This window comes from Musca autumnalis, unplaced genomic scaffold (assembly GCF_047663935.1).
Source record: "Musca autumnalis isolate F117 unplaced genomic scaffold, ASM4766393v1 scaffold_2, whole genome shotgun sequence".
Taxonomy (NCBI): Eukaryota; Metazoa; Arthropoda; class Insecta; order Diptera; family Muscidae; genus Musca; species Musca autumnalis.
The window spans coordinates 205,590,355-205,611,341 of record NW_027411755.1 but is presented as its reverse complement, the minus strand read 5'-3'; the positions used below and the strand labels follow the sequence as shown (position 1 = coordinate 205,611,341).

Here is a 20,987-nt window from a genome sequence, read left to right as displayed (position 1 = left end):
TCTTTACTTATACCATGAAAAGAATGTAAAATGCTCAGTGTTGCGAATGAAGTGCGTTTTTTTAATAATTGATGTCCGTACTTGTTGACTTTTTTTAAGGACAATTTTCACAATAAATGATGAAAATAGTTGTGAGTAAAATTGAGTTGGGATGTGTACCTTATCATTTCATAAAAAGGAAAGAGTTTTTTGCTAATTTCCATCGAAACATCCTGCACATATTGGAACTTTTTGTTTTTATGTGATATTTTGTTTTGCAGATATGTACAGGTTTTCTTTGATTTTGAATATAGTATAGGTCACTCCCTACCTTTTGTAACAAATTTCTAGAATACTTTAATCTGATACGGTCACATTTTGTTTTCGATTTTAATGATTTGTGGAAAAATGTACCAAGGAGCTTTTATGACTCGCATGAGGGTTAATTTTTTCTAAAGAAAATATTCCTCGCATTCTTCTTAGTAAGGTTGCCAAAGACAAGAATTCCAAGTAATCTTAATTCATATATTTACAAAACTGTAGAAATGGTAGAAGCTTATTCTATTATCTTGGTTTGGCACAATTGATGCCGAAATCTTCTTGGTATATAATGAGATTTCATTTTTTTGGTGACTTATAGTGAAATTTAGCGGAGAACATTCTTCTAAAGTTATGTTTTGTATGACAATTTTGCCAAAACTCACATGGAGAATGATTTTAAGCCTAAAATGTGCTTTTAATTTTGCATATTTATTATTAAAATTTTGGCCAGGATTTTCGTAAAATTGGCCACTGGGCAAAGATGAGATACTCTACAGTACAATTCAAATAAAAAATGGTAAAGTGGGATGTGCGCCAATTTGCATCATAATAACGATGATATTTTCCTCATTCATTGACGGACATTCCTTTTGAAATACGACTACTAAACGCGCAGATATTCGCGTAAGAATAAAACTTTGAATTTTGGTTCACCTACGTTTTTTGCCCATTCCGACTCTTGGATATTATCCGACTAATACCAAAATAGGCTTCTTCCCCTATGGGACCCCCAAATAACCCTAGAAATTTCGTGACGATCCGATGAAAATTGTCACCGGTAGCGTGTTTAAAGAATGGAAAATGGATGTATCCATATCTCCGTTATTTAGCCACCTACGCCAACCTACTTTGCATCATTGGTGACGATTCGATCAAAATTGCTACATGTAGTGCGATTACAAAGTTTAGATGGACAGACGAACGGACACTCATAGAGAGATCGACTCAGATCATCGAGACATTCATTTTGGTATATACATACAAGTATGGGTCTACGACGCACAGTGGTTCAGAATCGTTTTTTACTGGTCAAAATTCGGTAACTTTTGAACGGATAGAGATATTTTCATAATTCGTTTTTGTTAAACATATAACACAACCAGCTTTCAAATAAATCATAAGCGGTCAACATCGGTCCAGTAGTTGCAGAGAAACTCAAGGTCGAATTTAAACTTTTGAGTTTTCTTTTTTTTACTATTTTTCATCAAAATATCAGAGTTTTTGCGTTTTTTATACCTTCTTATATACCAAAAATGGTCAAACGCCAATAAATAAACTATAAAAATACAAAAAAAAAATGTCGAAACAATTTTTTTCACAAGTTAAAAAAAATTAATTTTTTCAAAATTTAAAAAATACTCCTTGGGTTTTAACAAAACTTATATAACTCGTATAAACACTCATATACTTAAAAATGTGAATTTGTGTGGAAAAACACATATTTTTACAGTGTTTTATTTAACTTGCTTTGGTGTCCTTTTAGTTCAAATCTGGTAACTCATTTTTTTATTTTTTAACACAGTTGCAGTTGACCAATCGCACTAAAACTTTGCACACTTTTCAGATTTGGATGACAATATATGAATAGGAAATCAAAACCAATATTGGTCCATTTTTACAGTGTTTTTACATTGTTTCATTTATCTTGCTTTTTAAATCTGGTAACTCATTTTTGACACAGTTGCAGTTGACCAATCGAACTAAAACTTTACATACTTTTCAGATTTGGATGACAATACATGAATATGAAATCAAACCCAATATTGGTCCATTTTACAGTGTTTTTTTTTTTTAACTTGTTACACTGTTTCATTTATCTTCCTCTTCAAATCTGCTAACTCATTTTTGACACAGTTGCAGTTGACCAATCGAACTAAAACTTGGCCCACTTTTCAGATTTGGATGACAATACATGAATGTGAAACCAAAACCAATATGAGTCCATTTTTACCTACAGCCCCCATATAACGGTACCACTCGATTTTGTCTTCATTTTTAGACCGAATTGGCTGTAACTTGCCATTTGGAGTTCCCAATGGTCCAGGAATTTTCCCACTAAAATTTTAGACATAGGTCAAGGTTTGGTATAGCCCCAATATAGCTGTATCACCCAATTTAATTCAAATCTAGTAACTCATGTTTAACGCAGTGGTCAAAAAGTTTATTTACTATAAAGTTAAAAATAAAAGACAATTAAAAAAATTAAGTCTCAGCGTTTTATTTATAAATGCTCTTAAAACTAGAAAATAATTTGTCGCTTAGCCTCAATAAGTATATTGTTCCACATGATAAAAAAATGCTTGTATTTAAATTAAAAATGGTGGCAAAATTAAACGGCAAGCGTTTTATTTGAGAGATTCCATTATGTGGAAGAATATACTTATTGAGGCTAAGCGACAAATTATTTTCTAGTTTTAAGAGCATTTATAAATAAAACACTGAAACTTAATAATAAATTACCCATATAATTTTAAAAAAAGTGTTAAACGGACGGAATGGTACAGGTACAAAAGGATATATGGACTGAAAGAGGAGACTTTATCTGAGAGGCATCTTTATCTGAAAACAGAACATTGTTCCACAAAAGTTCTAGTCCACTAAATTTGCATTTTCATAAAATTTATTACCTGAGGAAAAATAAAATAGCGCATGTAGTGTAAACGATACGGAAATTTATTAAAACGATTTTTAATGGCCACAATCCTACCTACCTTACAAAAATCAATGAACACAATACCTGTTATAGTTTCTGCAGAAATTTGCAAAAATTACATATTGCCCAAATATGGGAAAACATTTTCGTCTTTAGGGGAACCCACGCCTACACCTTCCAATATTTTGACCTAATCCCATGTAGAAATTAAATATCTTTGACAAAACAAACTTTTGATTTTTGGCCAGGAAAATCAATTTCTGAACCACCGTGCGACCATTATTTCGAGGCGTTACAAACTTGGTGGTGTAGGGTTAACATTAATTGTGAAATTTCAGTTAAATAAACCACTTTTAAGACCTGATTATGGGCCAGGAGGTCCAGTTTACTGTTAATAACACCTGTAGTGGAATTATGTAACTTATTTTTAGAGTTAACGACAAATATCGGTAAAATTAAAATGCTTATAAATTCAATAATAACGAACATTTTTGCTAAGTTGACAAACAAAATAAAGCTGTTGCTAAATCCTAACGATAGCAACAGTGCTGTCACCATGTTTGATACTTTTCATTCATAATTTTGCGTTATTTAGTCGGTAACTCAAAAAATGAGTTACAGAATTCCACAACTGGTACCTTTTTAGTCGACCTGGCAACCGGCCTGATGGAGTTAATCTGTATGCAATATTTGTTGTAATTGATGGCTTATAAAACGTCTTAGTTTTCAGATATTCCCGGTTTGAGACCTATAGGAAATTGTTTACATGTAATACGATCTGGTACCTCCCCATATGGTAACCTCTTAGTAGGGATATTATATATCTAATATTGTTGATACTTGTTAGTATTTAATCCTTATTAAGAAAAAAAATTAATTCATGAAACGTGTTCGTTTCCTTAGATTGAAAACAATATTTTGCGAAGTTACTGAATTTTTGGCAAAACAAGCTTTTAATATCTTTTCCACATTGTGGTGTATGCATTGCAATTAACTCTAACTCCAGATACAGATACAAGTTTTTCTTCATTATTTAAACATTTAAATTAAATTTAAACCCAAAAAAAAGGAATTTTTGTTAACAACTTACCACATCAAAAAGTGAATATCCTTTTATTTTTTCAAATTTACAATAATCCTTGAAGATAGTGGTATTTGTGATGTGGTTTTATTTGCTGTCGTTTTATTTTATTACACCAATTTTTTTATATATTTAATTTTATTATATTTTTGTTTTTTCTTGTTTTATTTCAATTTTCAAAAAATTTTGTTGTTGTTGTTTTTTATTCTTTTCAAAGAATGGTTCACATTCTATTTGGTATTGATATCACTATGTATCTATCTTTGATTCGTCGAACAAATTCACTTTTAATCCAATTTAATCCAATTTATTATTTTCTTTTTTTCGTTTTTATTTTATTTCAAATCGTTGACACTGGAGAATAACTGGAAATAGAAAAATAATAAAATTTTGATATGAAATTTAGTTAGGTCGTAGTTTTTGGATTGAATATTTTAGATGAAATTTTTTAAATAAAATTAAGAAATAAATTTGTCGTTGCTATGTAGTTGGTAGTTGGTATTCTCTTTAATTTGTGGGTGCACTGGAATGTTTTTTTTATTCTTTGGTTTCACCAATTTCAATTATTATTGATTTGTATATGTATTTGTATTTTCTGTATATGTATTTTCTTTGATTTTATCACTGTTTTCAATTTAAGACACTTTTTCTTAAGGCAATTCACATATCAGTGCTTTGACACCTTTTCTGTGATTTTTATTTCTTTGAATTTGTTGAGATTTATTTTTCATTTTCTGGGTAATAAAAATTCTTTTAATTAAGCTTAAGTGAAAATGTATTTTTGTATGTTGTTGAAAATATTTGCAAATATTTTTATTATCTTTATTTATTATGCCATCACACTTTTGTTTCTCACACTAATTAAACCACTTATGGTTCAAAAATTGAGATTTCTTTATTTTTAATATTTTTCCTTTTGCACATTTTTTATATATTAGCCCATAAGCAAAAAGCCATACATACAAGTACTTCAGTATCTTAACAATCAGGAAGATTTTGCCACTTTTTTCAATTGTTTATTTTTTCTAGGTATTTTTTTCTTTGTTAGCGATTCTAATGATTTTTTTAATGCCTAGCTTTAGGTCATGTTGTATGTCAAATAAAGTACCAGTATGCTGTATATGTATATTTTGGTTTTAAAAGAAGAATTATATATTTTTTAGTATTATTTCTTCAAACGTGCTTGTGAGTGCGTGCATGTTCTTGTACTAAAAATAACCGAGAATTGTAAAAATAAAAAAAATACAAGTACGTATACGTTTTTTACAGAAATCTGCCCTCTATCAATGAAAGCAAAACAAGAACAAACTCATACAAATTCTTTAATTAAAGTCAAGGCTTTTGTGTGTGGCATTATGTCGTATACACTACGTATGCGGCTGGTAAAAAACTAAAGAACTGCTGATGAGCTGAATAACCATCCGCGAAATAATCGTAACATTATTTTAGACGACTCCCCCTATTTCAATTAATTAAAAATGATCGCAAATAGTCACCTTCGTCCTAATAAGAGAACAATGAATAATAAGCCCGACGTTCTAAGCCACTACCAATCTTCCAAACTGGTACACACAATACAAAAGTATTAAAAATGATTCCAGAAGACAGCCAAACAAGGTTACCTGTTGCCTAGGCTTAAAAAATACTTCACATCAACAAATAAGACATAATGTGCGCTTAAATAGCAGTTATCAACATCGCCATTTCTCCGCCACCAGCGATAAGGTATTAGCATATTGATTGGATATGTAGGGCTTCGCTAAATCGAATTGTTCAGTACAACTCCCCCTGGGTCACGATAGCTCAATTAATTGCATTAATTACAAATTTCAACTAGTTTGCCCTTTGAAATTATTTTTTTATTTATATATTTTAGCCACCTTTAAAAATGTGATGTTGTATGGCCTAGGTATTGAATCTTAGTAAGAACTGCTTACCATTGTACCACGATGACTTATTGGTATCCATATCTACTAAAAAGCCACCCTTCTAACCCGTTGCAGTACTTCGTCGGGTGTTACCGTGAGAGCCATCCCAATCACCATCTGCTGGCCACCGATACACCCAGGCATATCAAGAAAGATATTCATGCTCTAGAGACGGCGGTCCAACAATATAGGAGAGAACCTCTAGATCAACAGGCATATCAGGCAGGTTTGAACAGCATTCACACGGATACAGTTGCTAGGACCATAAGCAATTTTTGTGTGAATGCAGACATTGGAGTACATCCCCCATCTATCGCAACTGAAGAGCGTCAGCTGCCACGACAAACCATTGCAATCGCCTAAATTCCTATTGGGCGGGAATCGATCGCATCGTGCAAGACATCTGCCCAGTATGCTGCATGGGCCCGCACGATACTAAGCACCTAATCAACTGCCCCGCCAAGCCTACGCTTCCGACTCCAGTGGATCTGTGGTTACATTCCATCGAAGTAGCCACCTTCCTGGAACTGGAGATAGACCCAGAGCCAGATTGAACAGGAGAACGAACATACAAACATAATAATAAAACACTGTTACAACAACAACAACTAACCCATTATTTTAACAAGGACATGCCACCCACTAAAGTCGAGAAATAAACTACAGGAAAGTTTTCTATTTTTTGAGAACTGTTGAAGAATTTGTATACCCTTACCATTTATTCACATTTTGCCCGTATGAAAGTGTACGATATATACCACTTTCATACGGTCAAAATGTGCCTCATCGAAATAATGGTATTAGACCCCAAGTATGTTTGGACAAAATCCGTTTCAGACAATTTGGAGTCGATTTAGCAATATCCGTCCATCTGTCTATCTGGCTGGAGTGCACGATAACTTTCCAACGGATTAATTGATTTTTATTATATTTTGTCCAAACTTAGTTTAAGTTCGAAGATGGGCCGTTATTGGTCAACCCCCTCGGGTACCTCCTCGCAAAAGTTTAAAATTGTTCGCAAAAGTTTAAAATTATGCGCACTATATATCTCGAAGGGACGTACCGATTTGACCCAGGAGGCACATCGTAATATTTCTACTTAACATAGATCGAGTTCGAGTATGGACTATATCGGTCCACCCCTTCGGTTACCACACACACAAAATTTCGGACAAATGCAGTTTAAGACCTCCTCTTGAATCGTTTTGATTTTTGTTGTAACAGCTTGTATTCGCCGCCCTCTTTACGACGGTACACGTTTTTTTTTCAGGGGCAAGTTTATACTTCCTGAGAAAATGGCCCAAAAGCTGCTACAACCCACTATAACTCTCGAACGGATAAACCGATTCGGTCCAAAATTTAACAGTCATAATATGTTGTACAAGTGTGAGGTAGAGGATGGAAGATACCAAGGAACGGTCCTGACCGGCTTTAACATGGCAAAGCCCAGGATTTATTTTGGTCCCTCTTTCATCTCAAGTGGACATTGACCTCCCCGTGGTGTCACCTGGGGAACTGCCTTTTACACCCGTTAAAGGTAGGGAGCTAGTATGTGCCGCGCGTTCTCCCATAACAACGTTAAAAACTTGGGTTTGGGCGTCGGGTTAGTAACCCTCCCCTAGAAAAAACAGCCTACTATGAAAAAAAAAAACGAAAGAAAAGAAAAACAAACACCTTTAAAGTTGATGAACCCCGCAAACGTTTTAAGGACCATGATCTGCGAATCTGCACCTGGAATGTTCGCACACTTTATAGAGAAGGTGCAGTCTACGCATTGGCAGATGTACTTGAAAAGTATAAGGCCGACATTAACGCCATACAGGAAATACAATGGAATGGGAAAGGCGTCACAACAACACCTAAAGGTGACGCACTGTATTATAGCTGCCGTGACACAAAGCATGAGTTTGGTTGCGGATTTGTAGTTGGCCGGAGACTAAAACATCTGGTATCCAGCTTCACCCCAGTGAATGAAAGACTTGCTGCAATTCGATTAAAAGCTAAATTCTTCAACATCGGCTTTATTTGCGCTCATGCTCCCAATGGAGACAAGGACGAACAGACCAAAGATATATTTTACGAGCGCCTAGAAGAAACGTATGACCGTTGCCCTGCCCATGACATTAAAATTATATTGGGCGATTTTAATGCCAAAATTGGAAAGGAGAATATCTTTGGATCAACAGTCGGGAAATTCAGTCTCCACAGTGAAACATCTGACAATGGTATATATATGTTGATATACTTTGCAGCTGCAAGAACCATGGTAGTTAGCAGTACCAGATTTAAGCATCTCGATATTCATAAGGGCAACTGGCTGTCGGCAGATTAAAGAACAAGAAATCAAATTGATCACGTTGTGATAGATGGTAGACATGGATCAAGCGTGTTGGATGTACGATCGTTCCGAGGTGCAAACATAGACTCGGACCGCTACCTTGTAGCAGCAAAGCTACGTACCAGATTAAACGTAGCAAACAAAGTGCGAACAGACACAACACGGAAGTTGGACATTGGTAAGCTGCAATCACAACAGATAGCCACAGCATATTCCACTCAACTGGCCCAACTGCTTAATCAAAGCACTCCTCGTCCCGATAACATATCAGGACAATGGGAAAATATTGCAAACTCCATGCAAACAACCGCAAAATCAGTACTTGGATACCAGAGACCTCTACCAAGGAATCCATGGTATGACCAGGAGTGTCGTGCTGCTACCGAAGAGAAAAATGCGGCATATAGGGCTACTTTACAATCAGTAGCAACGCGTAGCGCACGAGAGAGATACCGGGAGAAGATGATAGAGGGGAAACGTCTTTTCCACAGGAAAAAGAGAGAGTTGGAAAAGCGGGAGTGTGAAAAAATCGAGATGTACAGGAGGCAGAATGAAGTCCGAAAAATGTACCAAAGAGTGAAACATCAAACTGATGGCTTTGGAACTGGCACATTCTCCTGTAGAGACCAGCAAGGTAATCTGATAACTGATACAGATAGTGTGCTAAGGATATGGAAAGAACATTTTTCCAAACTGTTGGTATTCAATTGTAGCGACGAAGATACCACATATCCAATCCCAGAAAATGGTATTGAATATATACCACCGGGCCAAGATGAGGTAAAGACAGCATAAACCGGCTGAAGAATAATAAGGCAGCAGGAGCTGGCCTACTGGCTGTTTAAAACCGGAGGCGACACGCTGATAAGGTGTATGCATCAGCTAGTTAGCTCCATCTGGCAGGAAGAACGCGTACCTGACGATTGGAACCTGAGCATCCAGTGTGCCGTCCATAAGAAAGGAGATAAGACTTTATGCTCCAACTATAGTCTTCTTCCTATCGCCTACAAGATAGTGTCAGGGATATTGTGCGAACGACTCAAGCCCATGGTCAACGAAATAATTGGACCATACCAATGCGGCTTTAGACCTGGCAAGACCATTGACCAGATATTTACCCTGCGGCAAATCCTGGATAAGACCCGAGAAATGCAGATCGACACCTACCACCTTTTCGTCGATTATAATACAGCCTTCGACAGCCCGCTACGTTCAAAGGTATTCCAAGCAATGTCTGAATTTGGTATCCCCGCAAAGCTCATTCGGCTTTGTAAAATGACTCTACCTGACACAAGATCTTCAGTTAAAATGGGAAAGAACTTTTCCGAAGAGTTTTGTACCAAATGAGGTTTCGGGCAAGGAGACAGCCTTTCATGTAATCTTTTCAGCATCTTGCTAGAAAAGGTTATACGAGAGGCAAACGTCAAAAGAAGTGGTACAATCTACACCAATAGTCACATGTTACTTGCTTATGCTGATGATATAGACATCATGGGCCGATCAGTAAAAGAAGTAACTGATACCTTTATGACGGTCGAAGGAGAATCTGCTAAAGTGGGTCTGGCGGTAAACGGTGAGAAGACCAAGTTGATGGTGTCGACGCGCAATGCGTCCATTGAGCTCGGACCGACTGTGGAAGTTGGTTCCTATAATATTGAGGTAGAAAAAGACTTCGTCTACCTCGGCACCTCCGTAAACACAACAAACGAGATCAGTTGTGAAATAAAAAGAAGAAGTGTATTGGCCAACAGATGCTACTTCGGCTTAAGTAAGCACTTTAAAAATAAAGCCACAACTCGTCAAACAAAATAACGCTTTATAAAACACTGATACTACCCGTGCTGATGTATGGTTCCGAAGCCTGGGTACTTGCGCAAGCAGATAAGGCAGTGCTTGGCATGTTTGAGAGAAAAATTCTTCGAAATTAACAAATTCTTCTATGTGTATATTCTATGTAAAGAAAAAAATTTAGGATGTCTTTTATCTATATAAGACCTTTAGTATACATTATGAAGACCTTTAGTAGGCCTTCTATATACATATGTACATAGACCGTTAGGAGGTCTTCTATCTATAGAAGACCGTTAAGAGGTCTTCTATCTATAGAAGACCGTTAAGAGGTCTTCTATCTATAGAAGACCGTTAAGAGGTCTTCTATCTATAGAAGACCGTTAAGAGGTCTTCTATCTATAGAAGACCGTTAAGAGGTCTTCTATCTATAGAAGACCGTTAAGAGGTCTTCTATCTATGGAAGACCGTTAAGAGGTCTTCTATCTATAGAAGACCGTTAAGAGGTCTTCTATCTATAGAAGACCGTTAGGAGGTCTTCTATCTATAGAAGACCGTTAGGAGGTCTTCTATCTATAGAAGACCGTTAGGAGGTCTTCTATCTATAGAAGACCGTTAGGAGGTCTTCTATCTAAAGAAGACCGTTAGGAGATCTTCTATCTAAAGACGACCGTTAGGAGGTCTTCTATCTATAGAAGACCGTTAGGAGGTCTTCTATCTATAGAAGACCGTTAGGAGGTCTTCTATCTATAGAAGACCGTTAGGAGGTCTTCTACTTAATGAAGACTTTTAGGAGGTCTTCTATTTATAGAAGACCATTAGAAGGTCTTCAATCTATTGAAGATCGTTAGGAGATATTTTATCTAAAGAAAAACTTTAGGAGGTCTTCTACTTACAGAATACTATTAGGAGGTCTCTTATCTAAGAGAGACCTTTAGAAGGTATTATATTTACAGAAGACCTTTAGGAGTTCTTCTACTTATAGAAGACCTTTAAGAGGCCTTCTATGTGTTTGAAGGCCTTTAGGAAGCCTTCCTTTTATTGAAGGCCTTTATGAGGCCTTCGATGCATAGAAGTCCTTCTGTCTATAAAATGCCTTTAGGAGGTCTTCTATGTGTAGTAGAAGGCATCCTAATACTTATAGAATGCCTCAAAAAAGTTCATATGTAGAAGGCCTTCTACAGGTCTTTAAAAGGTCTTCTATCTATTGATAGTCTTCTGTCCATAGAATACCTCTGAAAGCCTTCTATATGTGGCCTTTAGGAGGTCTGCCCATAGAAGACCTCTGAAAGTCTTCTATCTGTGACCTTTAAGAGGTTTTCTATTTCTAGAAGACTTTTCGGAAGTCATTAATCTATAGAAGACTTTCTATATTTTGAAGACCTTTAAGAAATTTTCTAACTATGGAGATCCTTTATCTGCAGAAAATTATGAGTAAATCTTCAATCTATGGAAGGCTTTTACAAGTTTTTTTTTTTGCAGAAAACCTTTAGGAAATTTGCAGTCTGTAGAATAACTTTATGGGACCCATCTTGGTGTGTTCTTTTATATTTAAAAGATATTTTGGAGATCTGTAATCTGTAGATGAAATTAAGGAGGTCTTTTATACTTCGAATACCTTAAGAAGAGCTCTATTGGCTTTTTATATATTTAGAAGTCCTATAGGACGTCAAAAAAAGTCTTCCAGGAAAGCTTCCGTCGTCATAGGAGAAGTATCCAGGACCAGGGTTCCGTCCATGTGGTCCGGGCTAATGTGGTCATTTTTGTAGACTTGTTTTATATATTTTACTCGGAAAAGTTCAAATTTTGTCCAAATTTATGTACATATATCAATTTCAAAGATCGGCGATAGCGGAAAACTCTTTTGGGTTTAACTTTTGAAGCTAAAATCTAGCGCACGATTACACTGATCTTGACTGATGAGCACGTTAACGTACGAATTAAGTATCCGATTAGGCCCAAAACTTTGCAAATCGTAAAACTTTTGACATACCTATATCAAGTTCCAAGAAGGTCTATATTGGATAACATCTTCTGCTTCTCGTTCCTTAATGCGCTTCAGTGCATTTTAATAGCATTTCAAGGATCACTTGGAAATGTTTACGTAACGTGCTCCTTGTGACAATGTATACAGTGATGATGGACAAGTCTATGCTTCCTGACAGAAACAAAACTGTGGCCATCTCTAGAGGACCTATGGGAGGTTTTTAATCGTTGGAAGCTTAAAAAGATCCTTTCTAAAAGTGGACTTTAGACTTCATGCGATTTCCCATATATAAAAAACGTCTTCGGTATTCTATATTTTGGAGGTATTCTATATTAAAATGGCCTTTAGGAGGTTTTCTATCTAGAGAAGAATTTTAGGAGGACAACGAGGAAGGCAGGGGTTGCCTGGATGGCCCGGACTCCTTCAATAGTATTTTTAGTCATTTTTGTATATTTTACTCGCAAAAATTGAGATTTAATTATGTACATCAAATTCGTCCATCTTCGAATATAGGTCCACTCCTCACACTACCTACCCTACAAAAATTCAGAGATTTTGGCTTAAGTACAATTTAAGACCTGTACGCGGATAAATTCTTACAACAGCATAGATTACTTACCAAAAATTCTTGGTAAAGGAACATGTTTTGGTTCAGTCCCCATAGTTTGAAATCAATAAATTTTAAAGACATAAGAAGTGAACGATCTGTTTTGGGAAAAAACTGTCCATATTGAGTTAGTTTTTTCCATGAGTCAAGAGCTAAGGGTTATATCACTGACGGCAAAGCCTACAGATACATTTTTACATTTCACATTAAAATTTTTACATTTCACATTAATTTAAAAAGAATGCCCTTTAATATTTCCAATAAAATGTCAATCGAAAACACTTCAATATTACGAACTTTACGAATTTTATGACTATCATAGGGATTAGCTGTAAGTACTACCCATTTTTTTCGTTTTTTTTTTTTTTTTTGATTAGAAAAGTGACATTTTTTTCGTTCTGTGTCTGTGTGTATGTGTGGAATGCTGTCTCATCTGGTTTTAGGTTGATTAGTCTGAGTTAGATTTGAAATAGGGGAATGGTAAGGAATAAATGAATAATTAAAAACACACTTCGAATTGGGTTAATTTTTGTAGCATTTCAATATCATAATGTCTATGCTGCTGTCTCAGCTACGTCCGCACACCCGCATATATTCTTGTGTTATTTTTTTGTTAGTTTCAAGTGGCCCACAAACTAAATGTAGATATTTATGTCGCTCAGATATCATTGGAGTTTTTGAAACAACCCTTATTTTCAATTTTGAAAGTAACAACAATTTGTGTTGTGGAACATTTTCCATTTCCCATTTTCGCAGATTTTGTTTCTTTCTTTGTCAAAACAAGAACAAGAAGAGAAAAATTACAACAACATTTTTGGAAGCATATCATTTCGATTTAACATTTTGTTGATATTTATTTTGTGGAAAGTAAATTATTTTGATTCGTTGCGGTTGCCACAATCATTTTTCAAATTCAAGTGACGCCCTTTTATGGATTTTTGTTGTTGTTGTGTCTTTGGATTGGGATTTTTGTATGGTTATTGAAATGAAATTAGAGTTCATCAATTCCGAGTTTCGAGAGGTTTTTGGGGTTTTATTGGTTTTTTAGTTTGGGTTTTAAATGCATTTAAATTGAGCCGGAGAATAAGAAAGAAACACTTTAAAAAGTCTTTAATGGAGAAATGGCTGACATTAATAATGCCCCAAACACTTGAATTTTTATCGATTGGTTTCTTCCCAAAGCCATTCTTGTAATTTTAAACCATTTTTAATGGCATATTTCAAATGCTAAACTAAATTTTATGGGCCAAATGTTTACTTTTGAAAAAATGATTTTAAATTCTAGTTTTATAACTTAATTTTTTAAAGATATAAAGTCATTGAATCGATTCACATTTAAGAGCATAATATTACATAAAGGCTTTTTATAAGTAAGATAAGCTGTCGATAGACTAAATACTTTAGAAAAAAATATTGTTTATAATATAAAACTATTCTTGTAATTTGAAACTCCTTTTTAATGGTTCACTTCAAATTCAATCCGATTTTTATTAAGCAATTTTTCAATATTAAACAGAAAATGCTATAAAATGTTAGTATTAGTTTTTCGAAAATAACACTAGAACTCTATCAGATCTGCTATTGATAAAAAATACTTCAGAATATTTTTTTAGAATAATATGGAATACGATTTTTATTAAGCAATTTTTTTAATATTAAACGGAAAACGCTATAAAATTTTAGTTTTAGTTTAAGTTTCGATACCCTTTTAACAGTCTAATAACACTCTAGAACTCTATCAAATCTGCTATGGATAAAAGAAATTCTTCGGAATAATTTCTTAGCCGTGTGTAATCGTTTACCGTAATAATACCTTATTTCCTCTTGGACCCCAATGTTAGAATATTTCTTAACAAAATGAAATTTAAATCTTTATTTTACAACATAATTTTCATGCTAACTAATGAACATTAAGCCTTAATCCACATCAGATAACTAAAGTCTTACGAGACATTTGTTGCTTTCTTTTCCAAACAACAAAAAAAAAATTACAACTTTATAACTCGATGTTGTTAAAACATTTTTTTCGCCTTCAGATTATCTCCTACCATAAGTGCCTAACGATTTCACATTCCACTGTTTTTTGATTTGAATTAGAAATCCAATTTTTTTTATTACCTTACAATCAATGTAAGAAATTTAATGCCACAGCCAGCCACACATCCCACATATGGAGATTTTTTACGATTTTCTTGCTGCTTTTATTAATTCACAGCTTGTGTTTGGTTTACATACGACTTCCTCACTACTGGGCCTTAAAGACAGTTGCTTTTATTTTATTATTTTTAATTGTTTTTTCGTCATCATCTTCTTTATCTAAGTTTTTATTTCGGTGCTTTTATTACTCTTCAATTTATTCACAAAAATTTGACTTGATATCATAAATGTTGATATGTTTATTATTTGTAGGTCAAATAGCTCAAATAACAATTTGTATAAGAAGCTTACGGGGTGGAGAAAAGCTTCTTTCCAATATGAATATTGTCGTCAGCTTTCATGGAGAGCTTATGAATTTTAAACGAAATCTTCTTTGGGCAATGATAACAAAAAATAAAGAGGAAAATATTGAAAAAAAGTTGTTCAATTTTAATAAAAAAAAAAATTGGAAGAGTGAGTAAGTGCGTTAACCGACTTATTTAAATGATAGTACCATGGAGCGAAATGTTGTTAGATTACAATTCAAACACAAAGAGAAGGTTTATATTAAATTTTTATTAAATATTATTCATATTGAATATTCAGTACATGGGTATTTACGATTTTGAGAGGACTGATCGACTTGTCCTTACAGTCCATAAAATGATAATTTTTATGGACTTTGTAATCTTTCCATCTTTCGAAAAGATGACGTACAGTCAATAAACTAATGAAATTACCAGTGTAAGGAAAGCAATTCTCGCACCTATCACTTAAAGTCGGGCTTATATAGTGTTTTTTCGTACCTTACTCTCATCCTCATCTTAACTACAAACTACCGATCAACCTACTAACCCATTATTTTAACAAGGGCCACTAAAACTCAACAAATCAGCTAAAAAACATATGTTCTATTACACTATACAACACAAAAAATAATTACAAGATAATTCGGCCAGATTATGAAAGAGGATCGAAAAAAGAAGACACGTGTATCGGCGTTTTGAATGTTTACGTCGGGAAGTAACCTTAATAGGCATGGTAAGTTCCGCCTATTTCTACAGGTTTTAAAATAATCGACATTAGATTCCTTGGAATCCTTGCATTTTAGGTATAAAGTGTCTTCGGCAATATTACTGATAACAATGCAAGTCACTAAACGGGTCTTTTTGATCCCTTTTTTCAAAAACGTTTAAAAACTCCTATAAAGTGTGGTCGTATCAGACCAAAATATTCTACAAAATTATTTGTCATAACATTTTACTATAGGTCCCCGACTACGCCAAAACTCTAAATCGTACCTTAACGCCAGGAATTTGCCAAAAGTAAAATCACGTTTTAGGGTTAATGTACTTTATCTGAGTTTATTAAGTTTTGCCCCACAAAAAATGAAATATGTATTTACAATATATATCAAGAAAATATATATGGTAACATGGGGCGCCTTCGCCACTGGGGCGGGTACGCCATCGCCGATTTTCTCGCAAAATACAACTGCTAGACAAAATCCGTTAAAGGCAAAATTGTGAGTTTAATGAAGATCTATCATCTCCCAAAAGTTGGCAGTTGTGTCATAAGTATAATAGCGGACGCACGCGGTTTTGTGTTTTGAGGGTATTGGGAAAAATAATTATGGTAGATGTTTTTGGTGATATCTTCTTTACCTTTTGTGATATCAAAAACATATTTTATACCGTTAGAAGACAACTATTGAAGAATAGAAATCCCAATAATTTGCATGTAAAAAACAATAACAAATGTCAATATATTCATATTATGAGATATGTTGGGGGTGGGGCGCCTACGCCATGATAGGGGTGTGGTGGGTGTCAGAAATTTGTCATGTTTAACTTCAATTCTTTATGCCATAGATATACCACACTATAATGTGCAGTTAGAATCAAAAAGTATCATAGAAGTATCTTGTTTTGGTAATATTATAATTTTTGTACCTAAATTCAAGGAACCTATTTCAATTAACCGCTAGAATCGGTTACTATTTGTGAATTTTAGAATCATTTTTGATTATTCAGTAGAAAACATGTTCCTTTTTTGAATAATGTTGATATTTAAGGAAGAAGTATGGTAAATTACAGTTTTAGAGTCCGTTGGAGAATGTTCAATATCGGTGGCGAAGCTACCCCATGGGTGGGGAGGCTTCGCCACTTTTTAGACATTTTGTAAATTCTCAAAAATAATATTTTAAAAACAAAATTATAACCACTTATATATCAAAACTTATAGTCAAGATACGCTAATATTTGTACCAAAAATAATATTCGAAAAAACTTTAACGGTGTCGGTATGAGAACATTTTGAACAAAAACGTGGCGAAGGCGCCCCATGTTACCATACATCAATTTTGCCAAAAAAACACCCAAAGATTTTTTGAATAAATTTGTTTTGTTCTTTTTTCGAGTTGGTGCATGAAAGTAACATGAAATTTGGTTTTAGACAAAAGGGTATTAAAAGAAGAAATGTTCTACACAAAATTTCACTGTAAATCCCAGAACAAACTAGATATCTAAGTAAAATACTTTGTTAAGAAAATGACGTTACAAAATTAGATATTATAGGTAGAAATTATTTGTTAAACTTTTAGACTCTTAACTAAAATTTATTCCATACTGAGTCAAAATCTCCTAAAATATTTCACTTTTTGGGGATTGCGTCAAAAGAAGAAATGTTCCTAATCAAATTTCATTATTAGTCTCTGAACAAAAGAAATTTTTAACTATAATATTTAACATCTCCAGAAGCTTTCGCTTTTTATATATGATTTAGGACCGTATTCTGCCGTTTTTATTCACATTTTCGTTATTTGCGGTCACAAAATTTATTTTATTGATGTTTTTCATAATAAATTCTTTCAGAAGATTATGTGTGCTCGTTCCAAACTGTTTTTGAAATATCTATGGTGAATATATATATATAGGGAAATATTGATAACCCAGATCGGACTTTGAAAAATTACGTATTTTACTACTATAAACTAAAATAACGTCATCAGGATAAGTCATAGGTTCCTGATATTGTATGTGAAAATGCGGGGATAGTCTACGGCTATTGTCCAGTCAATATATCTAATAACGAGTCATAACACCCATGATTTTGGCATGGTCCTAAATACTAGAATGATGGCAGCTTTTCCTGCTCTGACAAAATTGACTGAATTAACCCTTTCATAATCTGTGCGGGGTTTCTTGTAATTTTAAAAAAGTTCAGTTTTGTTGTACAGTGTTATTAGACCTTTTGACCTTAATTTATGTTCATTATCTCCATATTCCACTATAATTTTTCTGGCTACCCATTATTTTTCTGTCTACAGATAATGCAGAAGAAGGTAGCTTGTCTGCAGTTTACGATTGCTTTAATGTTTTGCGGCAGCGTTAAACTCGACTTAACGACTTTGGGACCAAACAATGAAAGAATTAGATATTAATGCTCATGCCAAATATGTAAATATGTATGTAGGAGTATTTCTTTTAACATAAAATTTGTTCTTTAATATTTTATGCCATGTTCATACCAGAGCTTTAATTATGTTGTTCGTTCACACAATTACGTACACGAATTAACTCGTTCATACGACATCATGCATGCTTCATACCAACATAGTTCATATTTTCAGAATTTTTGTTTATTGATTTTAAAGGAAGTTTCAAGCAAAAGATATGTAAAATTAGTTCATATGAACTGGAATAATTATTGTCCTTTCATAAAATATCTATTTGATATTAAATTATATACTTTTCATTCATTTTTTTTCTAATTTTCTCAATGTTTTGGTGCTTCCTTTAGAACAAATATGGCATTTTTAAAGAAGAATGTTGAAAATTGTATGACAATTTTTCATTACGATAGAGATGGATAGAGCTTAAATACCCAAGGGGTAAATACCAATTATTGGGTATTTACTATTTTGTATGAAATTTATTAAACAAACTAATTAAAGAATGCAAATATGAATGAAGGACTTTTTAGTATTGAAAATATTTAATATGGGTCCTACATATGTATAGCGACATTTTAGTGGTATGTAATTGTTATACTAGCAGCTTAATGGATACAAATGATATATAAATATGTGCATAAACTATTTCATGATCAGAACTGTGCCTCATTGAAATAATGGTTGTAGGTACCAGTAGTGGGATTCTGTAACTCATTTTTGTTGTTACCGACAAAAATCGGTAAAATTAAATCGCAAAATTATGACTAAAAACACAAAGAAAAGTTGGCATCACTGTTTGTGTCGGTAGAGGCTAGTGACTACTTTTTATTCGTCGTTAACTTACCGAAAAATTTCGTTAATTATCGAAATTATAAGCATTTTAATTTTACCGACAATTATCGATAACAGCAAAAATGAGTTACAGAATCCCACTACAGATGTGAGTTCTTCTGTCTAGTCAATACGATAACTCGCGAAGGGTGTAAGGGTGATCCGTACATAGTAATATTTCTGTCAAACTTAAATCTACTTTAAACATATACTCCTTCGAGTACCTCCATACAACAAATCGAAATTTTTTAATTGAGTGCAGTTTAAGGGCTCGAGATAGGGATACGTAATCGAAGTCAAAAATCGACTATTCGATCTTTCGATTTTTACAATCAACGGAAAAGTCGACTTTTCGATCATTCGATTTTCACCTTTAACAAAAACGTCGACTTTTCGATCTTTCGATTATGATCAAAGTCAACTAAAACGATTTTTGATCGATTTTATAGCTTTTTTGATACATATCGCTGTCAACAGAGAGTGTTATTACAATATTTGTCGTATAAAAATGTTGGGTAAGAAAATCGAAAGTCGACCATGAAAGATCAAATCAAAAAGTCGACTAATCGATTAATAGAAAGTCAACTTGCCTATCCCTAGTTCGGGAATCCCCTTTGAATTTTTACCGAAGTTAGTCGCTGTATTCCTGATTACTTTGTTGTATTTTTCGTGGGCAAGAACATACTCTCTGAATTAAAGGTCAACTAAGATTATTAATACGCACAGGTACCCCTACCCAGGCATGTCACGAAAGATCTTCATGATGTAGAGAGGGAGGTCCAACGATACATACGAGAACCTTTAGATCAACAGGCTTATCAGGCAGCATTTAGAGGTATTCATACTGATACAGTCACCGATGCTATAAGTGCCTATCGTGTGGATACCGTCCTCGGTGATCAAAGAACAAAATCTGCCTAGAAGAACAAAATCTGCCTTGACAAGCGAGAGTTGTTTTTGTGCAACTAAAATCCAGTTAGTCTAAACGAGTCAATACTTACTTGGCCAGGGTTGATGGCACAACGCTGAACATCTGCCAAGCCAAACCAACTCATGTAACTCCACTCCCACTATGGACCAATCCTATCCAGGTGGCGTCCTTTCTGAACTTGGAATTGAAAGAAGAGGTGAATCAATAAAATAAAGGGTGGTGAAGCAAATCAATTTTCTATCACTGAATAATGGATTTTTCGTTAATCCTATATCAACTTTTTAAACTTCCTGAATAATCAATACTAGCCGAAAATCATACTTAAAGTGTTGCAATATCATTTGTGTGGAATAAAAAAAACATATTCAATACAATTCTAATTGGTTCTTTGCTAAAATAAAATTTTTATACCCTACACCACTATGTGCGGAGGCTATTATGTTGGTTTTGGCCAAAAAGTTTGTAACGCATCGAAATAATGGTCGTAGACCCATACTTATATATACCAAAATGAATGTCTCGGAGCGGAGTCGATCTGGGTATTTTTGTCCGTCCGTGTGTCCGTCTGTCCATCTAAACCTTGTAATTACGCTACAGGTCGCAATTTTAATCCGATCGTCACCAAATTTTGGGTGTTCATGAGGGTCCCGCAGAGGAAAAAGCCTATTGATTTTGTTGATGATCGGATAATATTCTGGGGTCGGAATGGACAAAAAACTTATTTGGAGAAAAAATCAAAGTTCTATTTCAAAGCGAGTATCTCCGCTTCTATATCTAAATATCACCTTTACAACGATGTGTAGTAGATTGTCTAGGTGGTCAAACAACGAAGATATCACAATAGTCGCTAATAGAACCCAAATTTTCATTTTTGCGATTTTAATGATAATGACGAATGTCACACCCTTGATTGGAAACCTTCCAAAAGTAGAAAATCCTATATTTACAATGAT

The 20,987-nt window shown here is 34.2% G+C and overlaps 1 protein-coding gene across 3 annotated transcripts in view; it reads right to left on the bottom strand.

Annotated features, from left to right (window-relative positions):
* The window catches only part of LOC141395166 (uncharacterized), a 1,209,623-nt gene that overhangs the window by 59,541 nt on the left and 1,129,095 nt on the right, over nt 1-20,987 (bottom strand). For 2 of the 3 annotated variants that reach the window (XM_073970672.1, XM_073970669.1), the window contains exon 2: nt 4,044-4,399. The exons of the other annotated variant lie outside the window; for it this stretch is intronic. The gene's annotated coding sequence lies outside the window, so the exon portion shown is untranslated. The remainder of the gene's footprint in view (nt 1-4,043; nt 4,400-20,987) is intronic. 3 annotated transcript variants of the gene reach the window in all.